The 15,584-nt window shown below is 50.7% G+C and overlaps 1 pseudogene; it reads left to right on the plus strand.

Annotated features, from left to right (window-relative positions):
• Positions 1-15,349, plus strand: part of LOC139825978 (dynein axonemal heavy chain 9-like) — a 117,652-nt pseudogene extending 102,303 nt beyond the window's left edge.
• Positions 15,350-15,584: the final 235 nt, after the last annotated feature.

Here is a 15,584-nt window from a genome sequence, read left to right on the forward strand (position 1 = left end):
CGCCAGGGGAGGTTGAGGTTGGATGTGGGGAACAATTTCTTCCCCAAAGGGCTGTGGGGCATTGGAACAGGCTGCCCAGGGCAGTGCTGGAGTCACCAGCCCTGGAGGGCTGGACAGACGTGGAGATGAGGTTCTTACGGCTGTGAGTTAGTGCCAGTGTAGGTTAAACAGTTGAACTTGGTGATCTTAAAGGTCTTTTCCAACCAAAATGATTCTATGATTCCACAATGTAAAGTCCCTCAAGCCTTGGGCGTCTGACAAGGGCTGTATGTGTCAGCAGATCACAATCATGATGTTTGTGGTGTGAAAAATGCCCTTAGTGCCACAAGTCTGTAGGACCTGATGGTTGTAAGGGAACTGATGGGCATCTTCTTCTGCCGTGTGTGTGCGGGGTGCGGGGGGGAGGAGGTGTGTTGCAGGGTGTGCCTGGCAAGCAGGGGGTTCCTGGTGCACAGGACCTCCTCAAAACCTGCACGTGGCAAAATAACACCTGCTCTGTTCTGTAGGTGTCAAGGCTGAGAAGAGAAGAAAGCGTAGCTGAATTGTAGTGCGTCATCGCCACTGCCAAACACATGTGTACAGTGCATGCGTGCCTCTGTTAGAGGGGACGTGATGTGACACCAGATCTCGTGTTCAAAGAGAGGTGACAGCTGGGTGTATTTGGTTTTCTGATGAGAACAGCTTGCTGCAAGTGCCTGGCCTATGGTGAGGCTCCTGATTGCACAAAGGCAATCCCAGGAACAGCTGAAATGAAAGTTTCCACCTGCTTCCCATCAGATCATACTCAAAGCAGCATTTGCATTGCCCTGGCACCTCAGTCCTCTTTCCAGGCAGGGAGCAGGGCTGGGACAACCTCAGCAGCTCCATCTGCTGATGGGGTTTCTCCCCTGCTGGGTTCCTCACCGCTCGCAGGCTGCTCCACTGTGTGCACCACACACACCGACCCTGACCCAAGCAACCATGGGCAAAGGAGAGCAGCAAATCTTGCTAACAGCTAGAATACCACTTTTCTGTGCTACCGTGGCATTGCTTGCTTTGCCCACAGGCCCTCTGTGCTTTTGAGTGCTGCTCAGCCCCTCCGGAGTGTGACCCTGTGCTGCTGTGCAGGGCAGGAACAGGTTGGTGCGTGTCTGTGCTCCCACATGTGTTTCTTCCCTCCAGGTGGATGAGCTGAAGGCCAGGCTGGCAGCCCAAGAAGTGGAGCTGAAGCAGAAGAATGAGGATGCTGACAAGCTGATCCGGGTGGTGGGAGTGGAGACGGAGAAAGTGAGCAGGGAAAAGGCGATTGCTGATGAGGAGGAGCAGAAAGTGGCACTGATCACCCAGGAGGTCGAGCAGAAACAGAAGGACTGCGAGGAGGACCTGGCCAAAGCTGAGCCTGCCCTGGAGGCTGCCCAGGCTGCTCTGAACACCCTTAACAAGGTAGGGTAAAGATTCCCCTGGGAATCCAGTATCTGCCGACTGCATTGGAGCAGGGGGAAATATCATCTGATGGCCCAAATTTTTGGGCGATGTATTCACCCTCCTCCAGCTTCCTCCCAGCTGGTGCATACTGGGTTCTTGGTGTAACTTAGAGTAGCAGCAAGGCTGCACCAAGTTGCCTTTTACTCATGTTTATGGAGAGCAGGAGGAACTGGAGGTGGGTGTTTCGTTTGCACCTCTTCTCCACTGTTGGCTGGCTCCACTGCTCGTTGGTTCTGCCCCACAAGAAGGGAAGGTCACCTTAGAATCGTAGATCCATAGAATCACAGGATGGTTTAGGTCGGAGGGACCTTCAAAGCTCCCCCAGTGCCACCCCTGCCCTGAGCAGGGACACCTTCAACAGCTCAGGTTGCTCAGGTCATTCCCCAACTTATACTGGAACCTGGACGGACCTACAATTTATCTTGACTTGAAGTTCACACGGCATCCTGGAGCAGAAAACTCCTGCTGCACCCAGGGCAGAGGAGTGGCCAAGCACCTGGTGCAGCTGGAAAATCAGAATGAATCCCATGATTGCAGCAAGGCAAGGCTCTGTCATGCCTCAAACCATGGCTCAGTCGTAGCCCTGTTGGGGGAGAGGAAAACAACTCTCCGTCATCAGGAATGGGTTTGCTGTTTAATTAGCTTTCAGAAAACATGGCTTTGCTGCAGAGATGTGTTGCTTTGGCTCTTGTTCCTGGAAGGGAAAGGACTGTACAAAGGGAAAATGTTTGTCTCCTTATTAGTTTTGGTTTCGTGCTGGAGCTGTAGAATATTTCATTAGGCAAAGATTAGGGAGATGCTGGGATTTTTCTCTAGGGACCTGTGAAGCTGCAGTAGCAGAGCACTGGAAGGCATGGTCTCCTTTACCTGCTGATCGGAGATGCGCCGGAGAGCTTGACCTGCTTACTAATGTGAATAATCTGCAATATTTGTGTGTGTATATACAGTTTCTCCCCAATTATCTGTCTTCTTTGGGCAGCACTGCTATATGCAACATTAATATGGAAAATAGTGAGAAAAACTGTCAAGTAGAATGCAGCAGTAAATATACATAGTTAGCTACCAAGAAGCTCAGTAAGTATGTGGATACATGGACATTTCTGTGCCAGTGTCACCTGCTAGTTTAAAAGAAGAACAACCATGTCTATTCAGACTTGTATAGTATATGCATAAAATAATGAAGGTAATAAGTATATGGACCATGATGGATGCCCAGCAGGTTATGACAGACCCAGCACAGAGCACCTGCAAAATCAAAAAAATGCAAAGCCAGATGTGACAGTGAGTTTGAAAACTTAGGAAATCAGGTTTTAGAGACAAAAATGCCCTTTATCTCTTGCAGTGCAATTTGTCTGCGGGCTGTTCCTCAGCACCTGCATCCCCTAAGGAGTGCAGGACGTGGAACTCGGGGGATCTGATGTTTCGACATCCTCATCTCATTTTGGGAGGAGGGAAGGAGGAGATGAAGGCACAGCGACTCCGGGACTGCCTTCCCCTGCCCGTGGGTCTCTGCTTGGCACAAAGCACTTGCAAGAGGAGGCAGAGTTGTCTCTCTGGGCAGCCTGTGCCCGTGTGAGAAGGAAGATGGTGCTTGGCCAGTGCTGCTCAGTCTCCGCACAGGTTACAGAGAGCAGAAAACAGTGACAGTATCAAAAGCAACAAACTTGCCATGCAATTGCCTGCAAGGAATATCCCCCTGGAGATGGTCCAGAGACATCTGAGGATGCCGTAGTGGTTCCTGAGGCAGGTGGCACTCGGTGTCAGTGTCCTGTCTGGTTTCCATCCTGGGGATACTCCAGTGTGCAGAAGAAGAATTTAGAGTGATATAAGGTTGTAGCATGGAGGGTGTTGATCTCTTCTCCTGAATAGCAAGCGATAGGATGAGAGGGAATGGCTTCAAGTTGCACAAGGGGAGGTTTAGATTGGATATCAGGAAAAATTTCTGAATGGAAAGGGTTGTCAAGCATTGGAACAGGCTGCCCAGGGCAGTGGTGGAGCCACCATCCCTGGAGGGGTGGAACAGATGCGGAGATGAGGTTCATAGGAACATGGATTAGTGCCAGAGTCAGGTCATGGGTTGAACTTGATGATCTTGAGGGTCTCTTCCAACCAAAATGATTCCATGATTCTGTGATTAAAATGCAACAGATTGATGCCATCAGGGAAAAGGGCAGAGCTCCTTTTACATGGTACTCAAGTTCATCAGCGTGGCGCTCACCATGGGCTTGACTTGTCCTCTTCCCGTGGCGCCAGAAACTCTCACAATAGGGAAGGAAACCAGGCACCCCATGCTGCCCAGGGCTTCCTCCATCTCCTGACCAGGACAGCATCATCCTCCCCTCCACCCAGGGCAGTGGCGTCCCCGTTCCTGTCATGCCGTGAAGTGTTCACTTCCTAGGGAAAGAACAACAGCACCCACTCAGCATCCCATTGCCAGCAAGATGCAGGCTGTGAAAGACAGGCTGCTTTGCCAGAGCCCCCCAAGCAGCACCCCCAGCACACGGGGGCTCCGGAGAGGCCACATCGTCCGTGCTGCTCCCGGCTGAGCTGAGCTGGGTGCTGGGGACACAGGAGGGAATGTCGGGCTGCTCGCCTGTGCTCACGGTTGGCTCCGTGTCATCGAGCATGTTAATTAGAGACGTTTCACACTGGAAATGCACACAGCTCCCAAGGGCCTGTTTCTGCCAGCTCGATGATTAAGAAAAGCTCAAAGCAAACGAAGACACATTTAGGAATAGATTCATGGCAGATACCTTTATCTAAAAAATGAATGCTCAGAAGTACCAGACTCTCGCACCTTGCTGCCACAGATAGAAACTGATAGAAGCAGAACATCAGAGAAAATAGATTAAAAACTATTCAGAACTGATAGAAACAGGAGCTGACTGAAACTCATAGATTTTCCTTAAACCAGTGTTGAAACAGCCCTTATCCTTGTTTTGACAACAGCGTGTCATCTGAGCACAGCTGAGTTACCCGCGCTGGTTTTTCCTATGCTAAAGCTAAATCGCGTGTGCGTGGAGACAAGATTTAAGATGTCAGCAGATCAAATCCTCAGCACTGCTTTATTGTCACAGTTGCAAGGGTGTTAGGAAATAGGTGCTTTCTCCGCAATTCACCTTTTTTTAACTTAGGTTAAGATTCATCCCACTTTCTATTAGGGACTCACTGAAGCTGCCTGTGTTGACAGTGGAGGAGGTGGATTAGCTGATTTTCTTGTGAGGGGACTGTCTGTTCACCCCAATGACTGCCATCCTGCTAAAGGTGCTTTGTTTAAGTGCCTAAATTTGGGCTGGATGATGGCCCCAGGGGTGCACACAGATAGTTCAACAAGACCTCAGTGCAAGGGTGTCTGGCACAGGGAGTAGTTGAGCACAAAGAGAAGAGCTTCAAGGCAGTTTTAGAGGGGCTGGGGGCAATTTGAAGAGGTTATTATTTGGAAAGTTTTCCTTTTTCCTTATCCTGATCTTCTGAGACGGCAAAAAACCTCCTGCAGCAGGGAAAGGGTGGGAGTGTGGGGAGGAACATGGGGCTGGGCTGGTCCGGGTGCAGGGAACTGAGCACATGTGCTGCAGACATGCACAGCGGTGATTTAGAGGCAAGAATGTTTGGGCTGGAAGAAACCCAATTTATCAGATTGATAGCTTGGGAGCCTGACTCTATTAGTTGCAAAGTAGAAAGCAAACCCATTAATTTTTGTCTAACAACCTTGTTTTCCCGTTTTCAGAAGAATCTGACGGAGCTGAGGTCCTTTGGCTCACCACCTTCAGCTGTCAGCAATGTCACCGCAGCCGTGATGGTGCTGATGGCCCCAGGAGGAAAGATTCCCAAGGACAGGAGCTGGAAAGCAGCCAAAGCCGCCATGGCCAGGGTGGATGGCTTCCTGGACTCCTTGATCAAGTTCGACAAGGAGAACATCCATGAGAACTGCCTCAAAGCCCTTCAGCCCTATTTACAGGATCCCAAGTTTAAACCCGAATTTGTGACCACCAAGTCCTTGGCGGTGGCCGGGCTCTGCTCCTGGGTGGTGAACATGGTGCGGTTCCACGCTGTGTTCTGCGAGGTGCAGCCCAAGCGGCAGGCTCTGAGCAGGGCCAACGCCGAGCTGGCGGCTGCCCAGAACAAGCTGGCCAGTATCAAGGCCAAGATTGCTGTAAGTGCTTGCCCTTCGGTGGGAGCAGTGTAAGGGAAAGGGAGCTGGGGGTCCTGGGGACAGCAGGGTGACCATGAGCCAGCACTGGGCCCTTGTGGCCAGGAAGGCCAATGGTACCTGGGGTGGATTAGAAGGGGGTGGTCAGTAGGTCAGAGAGGTTCTCCTGCCCCTCTGCTCTGCCCTGGGGAGACCACACCTGGAATATTGTAACCAGTTGTGGCCCCTCAGCTCCAGAAGGACAGGGAACTGCTGGAGAGAGTCCAGCGCAGCCACCAAGATGCTGGAGGGAGTGGAGCATCTCCCGTGTGAGGAAAGGCTGAGGGAGCTGGGGCTCTGGAGCTGGAGAAGAGGAGACTGAGGGGGGACTCATTCATGGGGATCAATATGGAAAGGGGAAGTGTCAGGAGGATGGAGCCAGGCTCTTCTCGGTGACAACCAGTGATAGGACAAGGGGGAATGGGTGCAAACTGGAACACAGGAGGTTCCACTTAAATACGAGAAGAAACTTCTTCCTGGTGAGGGTGGCAGAGCCTGGCCCAGGCTGCCCAGGGAGGTTGTGGAGTCTCCTTCTCTGCAGACATTCAAACCCGCCTGGACCCCTTCCTGTGGAACCTCAGCTGGGTGTTCCTGCTCCATGGGGGGATTGCACTGGAGGAGCTTTACAGGTCCCTTCAACCCCTGACATTCTGGGATTCCGTGACTTGTCACACTGGTCACTGCCTGGGGAGAAATCCTCCACTTTGGAGCAAACTGCTTCTCTGTGCTCACGTGTGGAGTGGGAATCCAAAGATTTTTTTTTACTGCTGCTTTCTACATTTCATCTGTTCTTCGCCAGCCTTGCTTACACCTTGAAAGAAAGGCTAATTAATAATTCTTATTATTCCCACCTAGTTTTTCAAAACGTAATTTACCTCTACACCTGGGTCCTCAGGACACTCATTGTCTCAAACCAGTGTGTTCCTGGGGGGGAAGAGGAACCGGAGGCTCATTCAGAGCACTCATAGCATGTGCTGGGCTGGCTCCCTGCGCTCAGTCCCCGATGATGGGCGTTTTTTGCAGGATGACGACTGCTGAAGTACGAGGCTAAAAGTTTGTCCCTGCACAGCTCCCTGATGGCAAATCTTGTGCATCATCCTTATTTAGTTTTTTGCTAATTAAAAAAAAAAAAAGAAAAAAGGCAGCGCAGCAGGGACATCTTTACCCAGCCTGGCCTGGGATGTCTCCAGGGATGGTTCATCCACCACCTCTCTGGCCAAGCTGGGCCAGCTCTCACCACCCTCAGGGCAACAATTTCTTCCTCATGTCCAGCCTGAATCTCCCTCCTTTAGTTTAAACCATCACCCCTTGTCCTATCGCAACAGGCCCTGCTCAAAAGTCTGTCCCCATCTTTCTTATCAACCCCATTGACGTATGAAAAGGCCACACTAAGGTCTCCCCGGAGCTTCTCTTCTCCAGCTGAACCCCCCAGCTCTCTCATCCTGTCCTCCCAGCAGAGCTGTTCCAGCCTCGGATCATTCCTGGGGCTCCTCTGGCCCCGCTCCAGCAGGTCCATGTGTGTCCTGTGCTGAGGACCCAGAGCTGGACCAGCACTGCAGACAGCAAAAAAACCCCACAAAAAACCCAGACAAATAAGTCAATAAAATCAAAATACGTAAAAAATATTGACAAGTAAGTAAAAATATTGACTTATTTTGGAGCATGTGCCCCGAAACCTGCCTTTTCTTAACATGCTGTGGATCTGGCATCCTCCTTCATGAGTGAAGGATCCTGTGTGTCTGTGCCTTCGTACTGACACCACAGTGTGTGCAAAATCCCCTTTAAAAACCAACATGTGTTGTCAGCTGGGCTGACAGTTCTGTGTTGAAATATGCGGCTTTGAGATGTGCACTTAGAGAGGGGCAGCGCTGTCCCTGCAGCCCAGCTCGTGCGAGGACTCATCTGTTCCATCTTCGTTTTAGAAAATATATAGCTCTTTTGATGCCTCCTAGGCTTCTTAAAATGCTTACTACACTTTTTAACTAAAAATATTAAAGAAAAGGCTGCAGATTCCTCCAGTAGCCCCTTCCTGCTGCAGAGGTGGGCACAGCACCTGGAGCAGGGCTGGATTTAGAGCTATTTAGCCTCTAATTCTCCCATCTCAGATGTGAAATACAGCACTGGGAAACATTTTTTTATCCCTTTATGGTTCTTGTTTCTGAAGCTTTTAATGTCTGAGCTTTTTCTCTTCTTTCTTTTTTCGAAGAAGTGGGATTTGGTTAAGGAAGTGGCAATCCCCCCAATCTTTGGGGGGATTACTGGTACCTCACCAGCATGCGCTTGCAAAACTGATTGGTTTAGGTGAGTTTTCCCCTCTGCAGATGGGTAATGACACACTGCTCGGCGCAGGGCTGGATCTGGAGGGATATCCCTGCTTATCAAACTGTGATATCTTGGATACCTTCATTGACGTGAGGCTGATTCATACCTGCTCACAACAGGGCCCTGAGCTGCCGCATATCTATTTTTAGGAATAAATGAGACTATTTGGATTTTCAAAAATACTTATCACTTTGCCTGGGAAGTAAGGTCACTACAAATCTGGGGAGGGTAGATATAGAAGTGAGAGCTGTCCTCCCAGCTGCACACAGATGTGTTTGTGTGTTACTGCAGAGTGGGTCTGGTGGGCATTGCAGCTCTGACCTGTTCTCACAGCTCACGCTCATGTATCAGATTGTGCTTGTGTAATGGGGTTTTATATATAGGAGTGTACGTATGCACACACATTCATGTACCTGCAGGGACAGAAACTTTTTGTGTTATTAATTCCAAGACAGGTCAAGGAGGGAGCGCTTTGTGTTTTCCAGTATCCTGGAGAGCTGCAGATACTGGAATGGAATGGAATAGGATAGGATAGGATAGGATAGGATAGGATAGGATAGAATAGAATAGAATAGAATAGAATAGAATAGAATAGAATAGAATAGAATAGAATAGAATAGAATAGAATAGAATAGAATAGAATAGAATAGAATCCTTTTTTATTTTCAGGTTTGTTTCTAGTGTAGCTCAAACAGCGTTAGAGTGATTTACGAGCAGTTTATCCTTAAGCAGTTTGCACTGGGTGGAGATAAAATCTATTATTACTTCTGCCTCTCTTATCAGAAGTGAGATGCTCCAAGTGCTTGTGGGAGCCCTTGATTTGTTTTAGACCTGAGTGTGAGCAGCTCTGGCCAAGCAAAGGGACAGTGTGGGGGGCTCCAGGTGCTTTGGGAGCTTCTGCCCCTTCCCAGCCCTCAAACACTTTGCAGCCGGCCTGCACGTGAGATGGTCCCACCTGGAGCTGCTTGCGCTCCTCTGTCACAGTGTCCAAGGCAGCTCAGGCAGCTTTAGGAGCAGGATCACTTTATTGACTTCTATGTCATAGTCCTTTCTAGAAAGAGGGCACAGGAGGTGTGTTCTGGCGATGGTTCAAGCCCCAGGAGCCCCTTGGGGTTCTGCGCGCAACTCAGCAGAGCCTCAAGGACTGGACCGAGACCAGAGGGGCTGCAGCATCAGAGAACAAAAGACTTGGTTTTCTTAGCTGCCCTGTTCATAGCTATAGCACCACTCATAGGTGCTTGGCCATAAGGACCCCTTTTCCCAGTTTAAATTCACACCAAATACATTAGTTTTGCAGGTTCTTCGCCTGTGCCCTGCGCTGAGGGTGTGAGTTCCAAGCACACAATGTAACCCAGGACCCGGCTGCTCCGCGCTGCTCCTGCTGCCGCAGGGGGAGTATCTCTCCAGAAGGGTTTGCCTTAAAACTGTGCTGTGATTTTCTCCTTTTATTTTCTTTTCTCATGTACAGCGCCTCAACGAGAACCTGAGGAAGCTCACAGCCAAGTTTGAGAAGGCCACTTCCGACAAACTCAAGTGTCAGCAAGAAGCCGAAGCGACAGCGTGTACCATTGCTCTTGCGAATCGACTGGTGAGTGTTAGCAGATGCAGCTCTGGTGGCATGAATGGGAGGTACCAGGTGCTGCTGAGATGCGAACCACGTGCGCACAGCACGTTACATCCTCTCATTTTTTTGGAATATGTTTCCTGCACTGCAGCAAGTTTCAGTAATGAAAATGATTTTGCATTGGCTGTTTTCATACATCAGGGTAGGCACTGCTCGTATTGCTATACCCTCTTCACAGGTCTCATCTCCTTTTTGTTACTTAAAAGCTTGATCAAGTACTGATGAGCCAAAACTATATTACTCAAAAATCGTATCATTAAAAAAAAAAAAGACAGGAATATGCCAGTAGCTTTGCAGGTTTAGAAATTATGAAAAGTTAATAGTGAAAAGCTCTAAAAAAGCAGCGCATGTCTCCATTATCAGTCCATCGCTATGCATTGCAATCTATTGTATCTTCAAAATACGCAGCCTCCTAGTCCTCTGCAGGGGCAATGCCCTTGTCACTACTTCACAGATAAGACACTGAGAGATGATGGCTTCTGTTCACACTAGCTGGAGCCCCAGCTCACATCCAGTGCCTTAATTGCCCTTAATGCTTTGCATTTTGGCTTCCGCACTGGCTGTCAGCTCCGAGCGAGCCAGTTCTTCCTCTGAGCAATGGAACAGGGCTGCAGGAGACTGACTGGTGCTTGAGCTCTGCCCTGCCAGGCGGTGGTGTTGGAGCTGGTTCTAGCAGCTGATTCTGCTGACTCAAGCTCCCCCTCTTGCACACAAAGGCACCATTATCATAGAATCACAGAATCATTTGGTTGGAAGAGCCCCTCAAGATCATCAAGTCGAACAGTTAACCCACCCTGGCACTGCCCCATGTCCCTGAGAGTGTCATCTCCATCTATTCAACCCCTCCAGGGATGGTGACTCCAGCACTGCCCTGGGCAGCCTGTTCCAATGCCCCACAGCCCTTTGGGGAAGAAATTGTTCCCCAGATCCAACCTCAGCCTCCCCTGGCGCAACTTGAGGCCGTTTCCTCTCATCCCATCGCTTGTTCCTGGGGAGCAGAGCCCGAACCCCAGGCTCCAAGCTCCCTTCAGGCAGTTCAGAGATCAGAAGGTCTCCCCTCAGCTCCTGTTCTCCAGCTGAACCCCCCAGGTCCCTCAGCCGCTCCCATCACACTTGTGCTCCAGCCCCTCACCAGCTCCGCTCCCTTCTCTCAACTCTCTCCAGCACCTCAAGGCCTTTCTTGGTGTGAGGGGCCAAAAACTGAACACATTGATATAATCTCAGTGGAAAGCCCCAATTTTTCCATGTTTTTAAAATATCCGACATGCTAGACCTGCAGGGAAGATGCAGGTGGAGGTCTGGACTTAGGCAGTTGCGTTCCCACATTGCAGCTCTTCATGTGCAGAGCTCCTCCCGTGCCCTGTTTTGGGTGAGGGATATGTGCACAGCTGCCGAGCCTGTCCTGTGACCTGGCAAAACTCACTGAAACGTGTGGCCCCTGCTTTGTGACCTGCAGCCTGGGCCTGCAGCAGCCCTGAAAGGCAAGCGGCCGTGCTGCTCTTCCTCCCAGCGGCAGGGGAGATGCTGTGTTTGAACCGCTCTCTTTCCCAAGAGACTCGGCCTGTATCTCCAGGAGACCATCCTGCCTGCTCTGCCCATCTTCAGGGATGCAGGTTGGTCTCTGTGTTGTTGAAGCTGCTACTGCTGGTGGAGCTGGTGGCAGCTGCATCCCAGTACAAAGGTATGTCTAGAAGTGATGCAGGATTCTCTGATTGGCTGTAATCTGTATATAAAGTAAAATATCTGTTTGCATCTATCCCAATGTAGCATGCAGTGATAAATAGAGAAGTCAAATGGTTAAGCTTTTTGCTTTGGACATGCAGAGTTGTGCTCTGTTCCACATTTCGTACTCTCAGACCTTCTTAAGTGACCTTCAGCAAATTGCTTTAGCCTGGATTTTCAGAACTGTTTAGATTTCGGGTGAGTTTTCACAGACACATGAAAAAGGGCAGGAAAGTGTTCCCCAAAAGTGCGGAGTTCACCTGCTGCGTGCTTGGGTACTGGGAAACTTGGGAAAAAAGACCCTTCATCTTGAATATCTGTGTGCCTGCGTTGGAAGAGCCGCGTGCAGCCCGGCTGCGGCACAGGCGGCTGCTTTGCCGACAAATGCGTTTGGGACTCTGAGATGCTCAGATATCCGGGGTCAAAGACAAACAGCAGAAAAGTCCCTTCCTGTGCCGATTTAGATCTGTTTTATGCAACCGCTGAAGGAGTTTTATGCTTTCATGTTCTTCAGGTTAAATCTCGCTGAATGCTTCTGAAGCATTTAATTAAAACAGGAAAGTAGCTTTTTCTTTTGAAAGAGCCATTGATGTTTCCGGGGAGATTTTGAAGGATGAGTATTGCCCTGTGTCTTTCTGCAGACTAACAAAATCACATTGAACGTGTGACATGGAGGTAGATTGTGGCTCACATAGAAGAACCACAAAATAGAAGAAAATATTTCATTAAAAAGAAACATAGAAATGATGGTTGCAATTCTTTTCATATAAATATGTGTGTGTGTGCTTTACACTGAATACGGCTTAATTTCACCTTGATTAGTACCACTGTAGTGACAGATTGTCACCTGTGATGTATCTTCCTACATGATTTTTTTTAAGTTTGATAATTTCCTTTAAAAGCAACTATTTCAATTCTGAAATCAAGATAAGACATAGGAATCAAGTTTTAGAAAATCTTTCTTTGGTTGCAACTGCATTTTTAGCAATGATCTCTGCACTAGTCTGTGGTCTGACAGCACGGAGTTTGTGTCATGGGCGGTATAACCTCAGTGAAGCAATAGGAATATATTGGCTCTGAAACGTGTTCTTTCCCTTGCTCATGACCTGGGGACGCTCACAGGTTTCTTTCATCTTGAAATGCTTTGGGTGCATTTGGATGCCTTCCAAATAATGAGCGTGCTAGCTGTGATAAAGAAAGGTTTCTAACTGCAGGAAGGAAATGAACTCGTTTTCAGCCAGAGCAGCACAGCCACTGCAGACAAGGACACACAGGGCTCCACAGCTCTGCTTGTGTGGAAAGATGTGGAAGATGTTCCCGGGGTGCTGCAGCACTGCTCTGTCCCCTGTGAGTGTATCTCCTCCCAGTGCTGCTGGGTGACCCAGCTCCATCTGCCCTTGCCTTCCTTTCCTTCTGTGTGTGTGTGTATTGGTGGGGGAAACATCACTAGGAAGACGATCAGCTGCGAGTCCAAGCTCTGAAGAAAGCCGTGAGAGAAAGAGAGGAGAAAACACAAAAGGAGATGGAGCTTTTGAGGGCTAAGAAGAAACTCGAAGCCCTGAAAAAGGAACACCAGAAGCTCAGCAGCCAAGTGCAGAAGCACTCCATCTTCAAAAACTACCTGGAGGATGTGGTGAAGATCTCCCCACAGGTGAGTTTGGACATGAGAGACAGATCATGGCCTCAGGGAGGGCTGTATGTGGATGTTAAACCTGGAGGAGATAAGGCAAGTCCAGGGAAATCATGACACTTGGTCAAACCCAGAGACCTCAGGTGGGATGGAAGGAGGTTCCCTGCAAGCCAGGTGAGCCAAGGGGACCAGAGTGAGGGGAGGAAAAGCAGAAAAGGAGACAAAAGCTTGAGAAAACCCAAGAAAAAGTGTTAGAAGGGGGAACAGCACAGAGCTGAGGGGCATGGGGACCCCTTTGTGTCACTGTTTCACGTGACATGGATGGTTTGGGAGGAGGGCCAAGCTGCCCAAGAATGGGAGCCCAGGCAGCTGTCGGGAAAGCTGAGCCCTTCTCAAGGGTGTGCGGGCGTCCCTCCCTGCATCGCTCGCACTCCTCCGGCCCGGCTGCCCCACTCCCATGGCTGGGTGACTTGGCCCTGGCAGCTGCACTTGTGCTTTGTTTCCTATCAGAGCACTGGGGGTGGTACGACATCTCCCCTTGCTGCTGGCAGTGGCAGCTCTGGGACCGGCACAATGGGGCCATCAAACAGGGAATGTGGCGACGCTCACAAACCAACTGGGGCAGCAGGCTCGCCAAGAGGGGAAATCTTTCAGCTGGGGGAGGTGTTGTCCCTGGTCAGGACAGGGTGCCAAACAGCACGAGACTTGCAGTCATGAGGGGAGGGCAGGGGCATTACTAAACCCAGGATCCTTGTGCTGCAGTTTGAGGACATCCAGGACGTCATTTCCCGCTACAAGCTGCTGGTGAGGACGCGCAAGGACCTGCAGCAGTCCCAAGAGAAGGACAGGGAAATGATGGAGCAAGCCAAGGTGCTCCTGGATCAGTACGAGGCAGAGAAAGCAGCTGAGATCCTGCAGTGCCAAAATGAGCTGGAGCAGCTCCAACGACGTTTTGCGCAGGCTCAAAGTGATGTCCGCTTCTGGGTGAGGAACTGCGGGATGGGCAGGGGAAGATCTCCAAGGCCTGGCTGGGTGAAGCCACAGGGTCATGGCAAGGCACAGTGGCAGACTTTGTAATTGGAGGAGATGCCTCATTTCATCCCTGCAGCAGGGGGCTGCAGAATGACAAATGACAGACCAGGTCTGGAGCAGGTTATGTCAGGGCTTAAAACAAGTCCAACAGTGACCCAACTGGTGGTCATCTGGGCTGTACCAAGGCACATGAATGTGTAGAAACGCGCGCAGCTCTGCTGGCCTCTGTTCCCTTTGCATCACTCTGAGGGGGCCTTGCCAAATTCCCTTCCTGGATACTCCAGGCTGCAGGAGTTGAGTCCCACCAGGCAAAGCTGGAAAGCGCGTGGTCTGGGCGGGTGGTGGTGGGATGCGCTGCCCCCAGGGTGTCAACTATCGGGGTATCTGGAGGACCCACTGGAATGAGGGGTGCAGGAGCTGGCAGAGAGATGGGGCTGCTCAAGGAGCAGCTGTGGTAGTTCCTGGGTCTCCTTCCACCACACCAAGCTGAACCAGCTCCAGCATAGCCCTGGGTGAGGACAGGTTCTTTCTAGCAAAACAAAGGAGTGCGGAAGCCAGGCTCTCCAGCACTGAAGCAGCATCTTTGCTGGGACATATCACCATGCTGTGTGTCTCTCCTTCTCCTCCCCTCCTCAGACTGCTCGCTGGGCCGACATCCAGAACAGGAATGCCAAGAATGCCCTGATGCTGACGACGATGAAGATGGCCGTCCACAACCTCTTCCAGTGCGTGAACACGCAGCTGAAAGCCAAAGTGCGTGTGCCGGAGGATGACAGCCTCAGACAGCTGGACATGGTAGAGCCGAGCCAGACCCCTCCCTGCCCAGAAAGAGGAGCAGTAATGACCCTCAGCTGCCCAAAGGGAGGGGAAAGCCCAGAGAAATCAAGGTGCCCAACAGACACTTCCCTTTCCCCCTGGGCTGTCTCTTGGGCATGGGGAATGGGCGGAGGACACCAGGCAAACCTGTCTCGTCCCAGGAGGCAGAGCAGGGGGTGGATGCCTGTTGGGAGCTGGGCAGGCTGGGGCAGGGGGTGCAGATCCACCCATGGCTATAGTCTGGCTTCATTCACCCCTCTGAGTCACCTGTAAAAGCCCATTGTGGTGGTGCAGATCCAGCAGGGCAATTGCCTTCATCCTCCTGCTCACTTTGGTTGGTGAAATTTGCACTCCAAAAGGGCCAATGGGCTCCTCTCTGCCTCCTGTTCCCAGCCCTGCTGTGACCTCTACCATCTCTCTTCCCTACCTTAGATTCAGCAGTCTATCCCGGACCTCAGAGGCATCGTTACGGAGGTGAAACGGAAGGGCATGGAGAGCCACCGGCGAGCAGCTAAGCGCGAGCATTAAGGGCAAGAGGAGGACAGAGAGCCCTAGGGGTGTTGTGTTACGTCAGTGAAGTTTCAGAACCTTTCTAGCTGTTTTGTCCTGCCCAGTTGTTGAGTCCCTTTCATACTATTAAAATAACCAAAGATTTTGAAGTGTCCCTCCGTTTCCTGGGAGGGTTGGAAGCATCAGAGCATCTTCACCCCAGAGGCCGTGGGGTGCCTTTTCTGGCAGGTGGGATTCTGGTTGCAGGAGACGGTGTCCCAGCAAAGCAGGCAAAA

This window comes from Patagioenas fasciata, chromosome 32 (genome assembly GCF_037038585.1).
Source record: "Patagioenas fasciata isolate bPatFas1 chromosome 32, bPatFas1.hap1, whole genome shotgun sequence".
Taxonomy (NCBI): Eukaryota; Metazoa; Chordata; class Aves; order Columbiformes; family Columbidae; genus Patagioenas; species Patagioenas fasciata.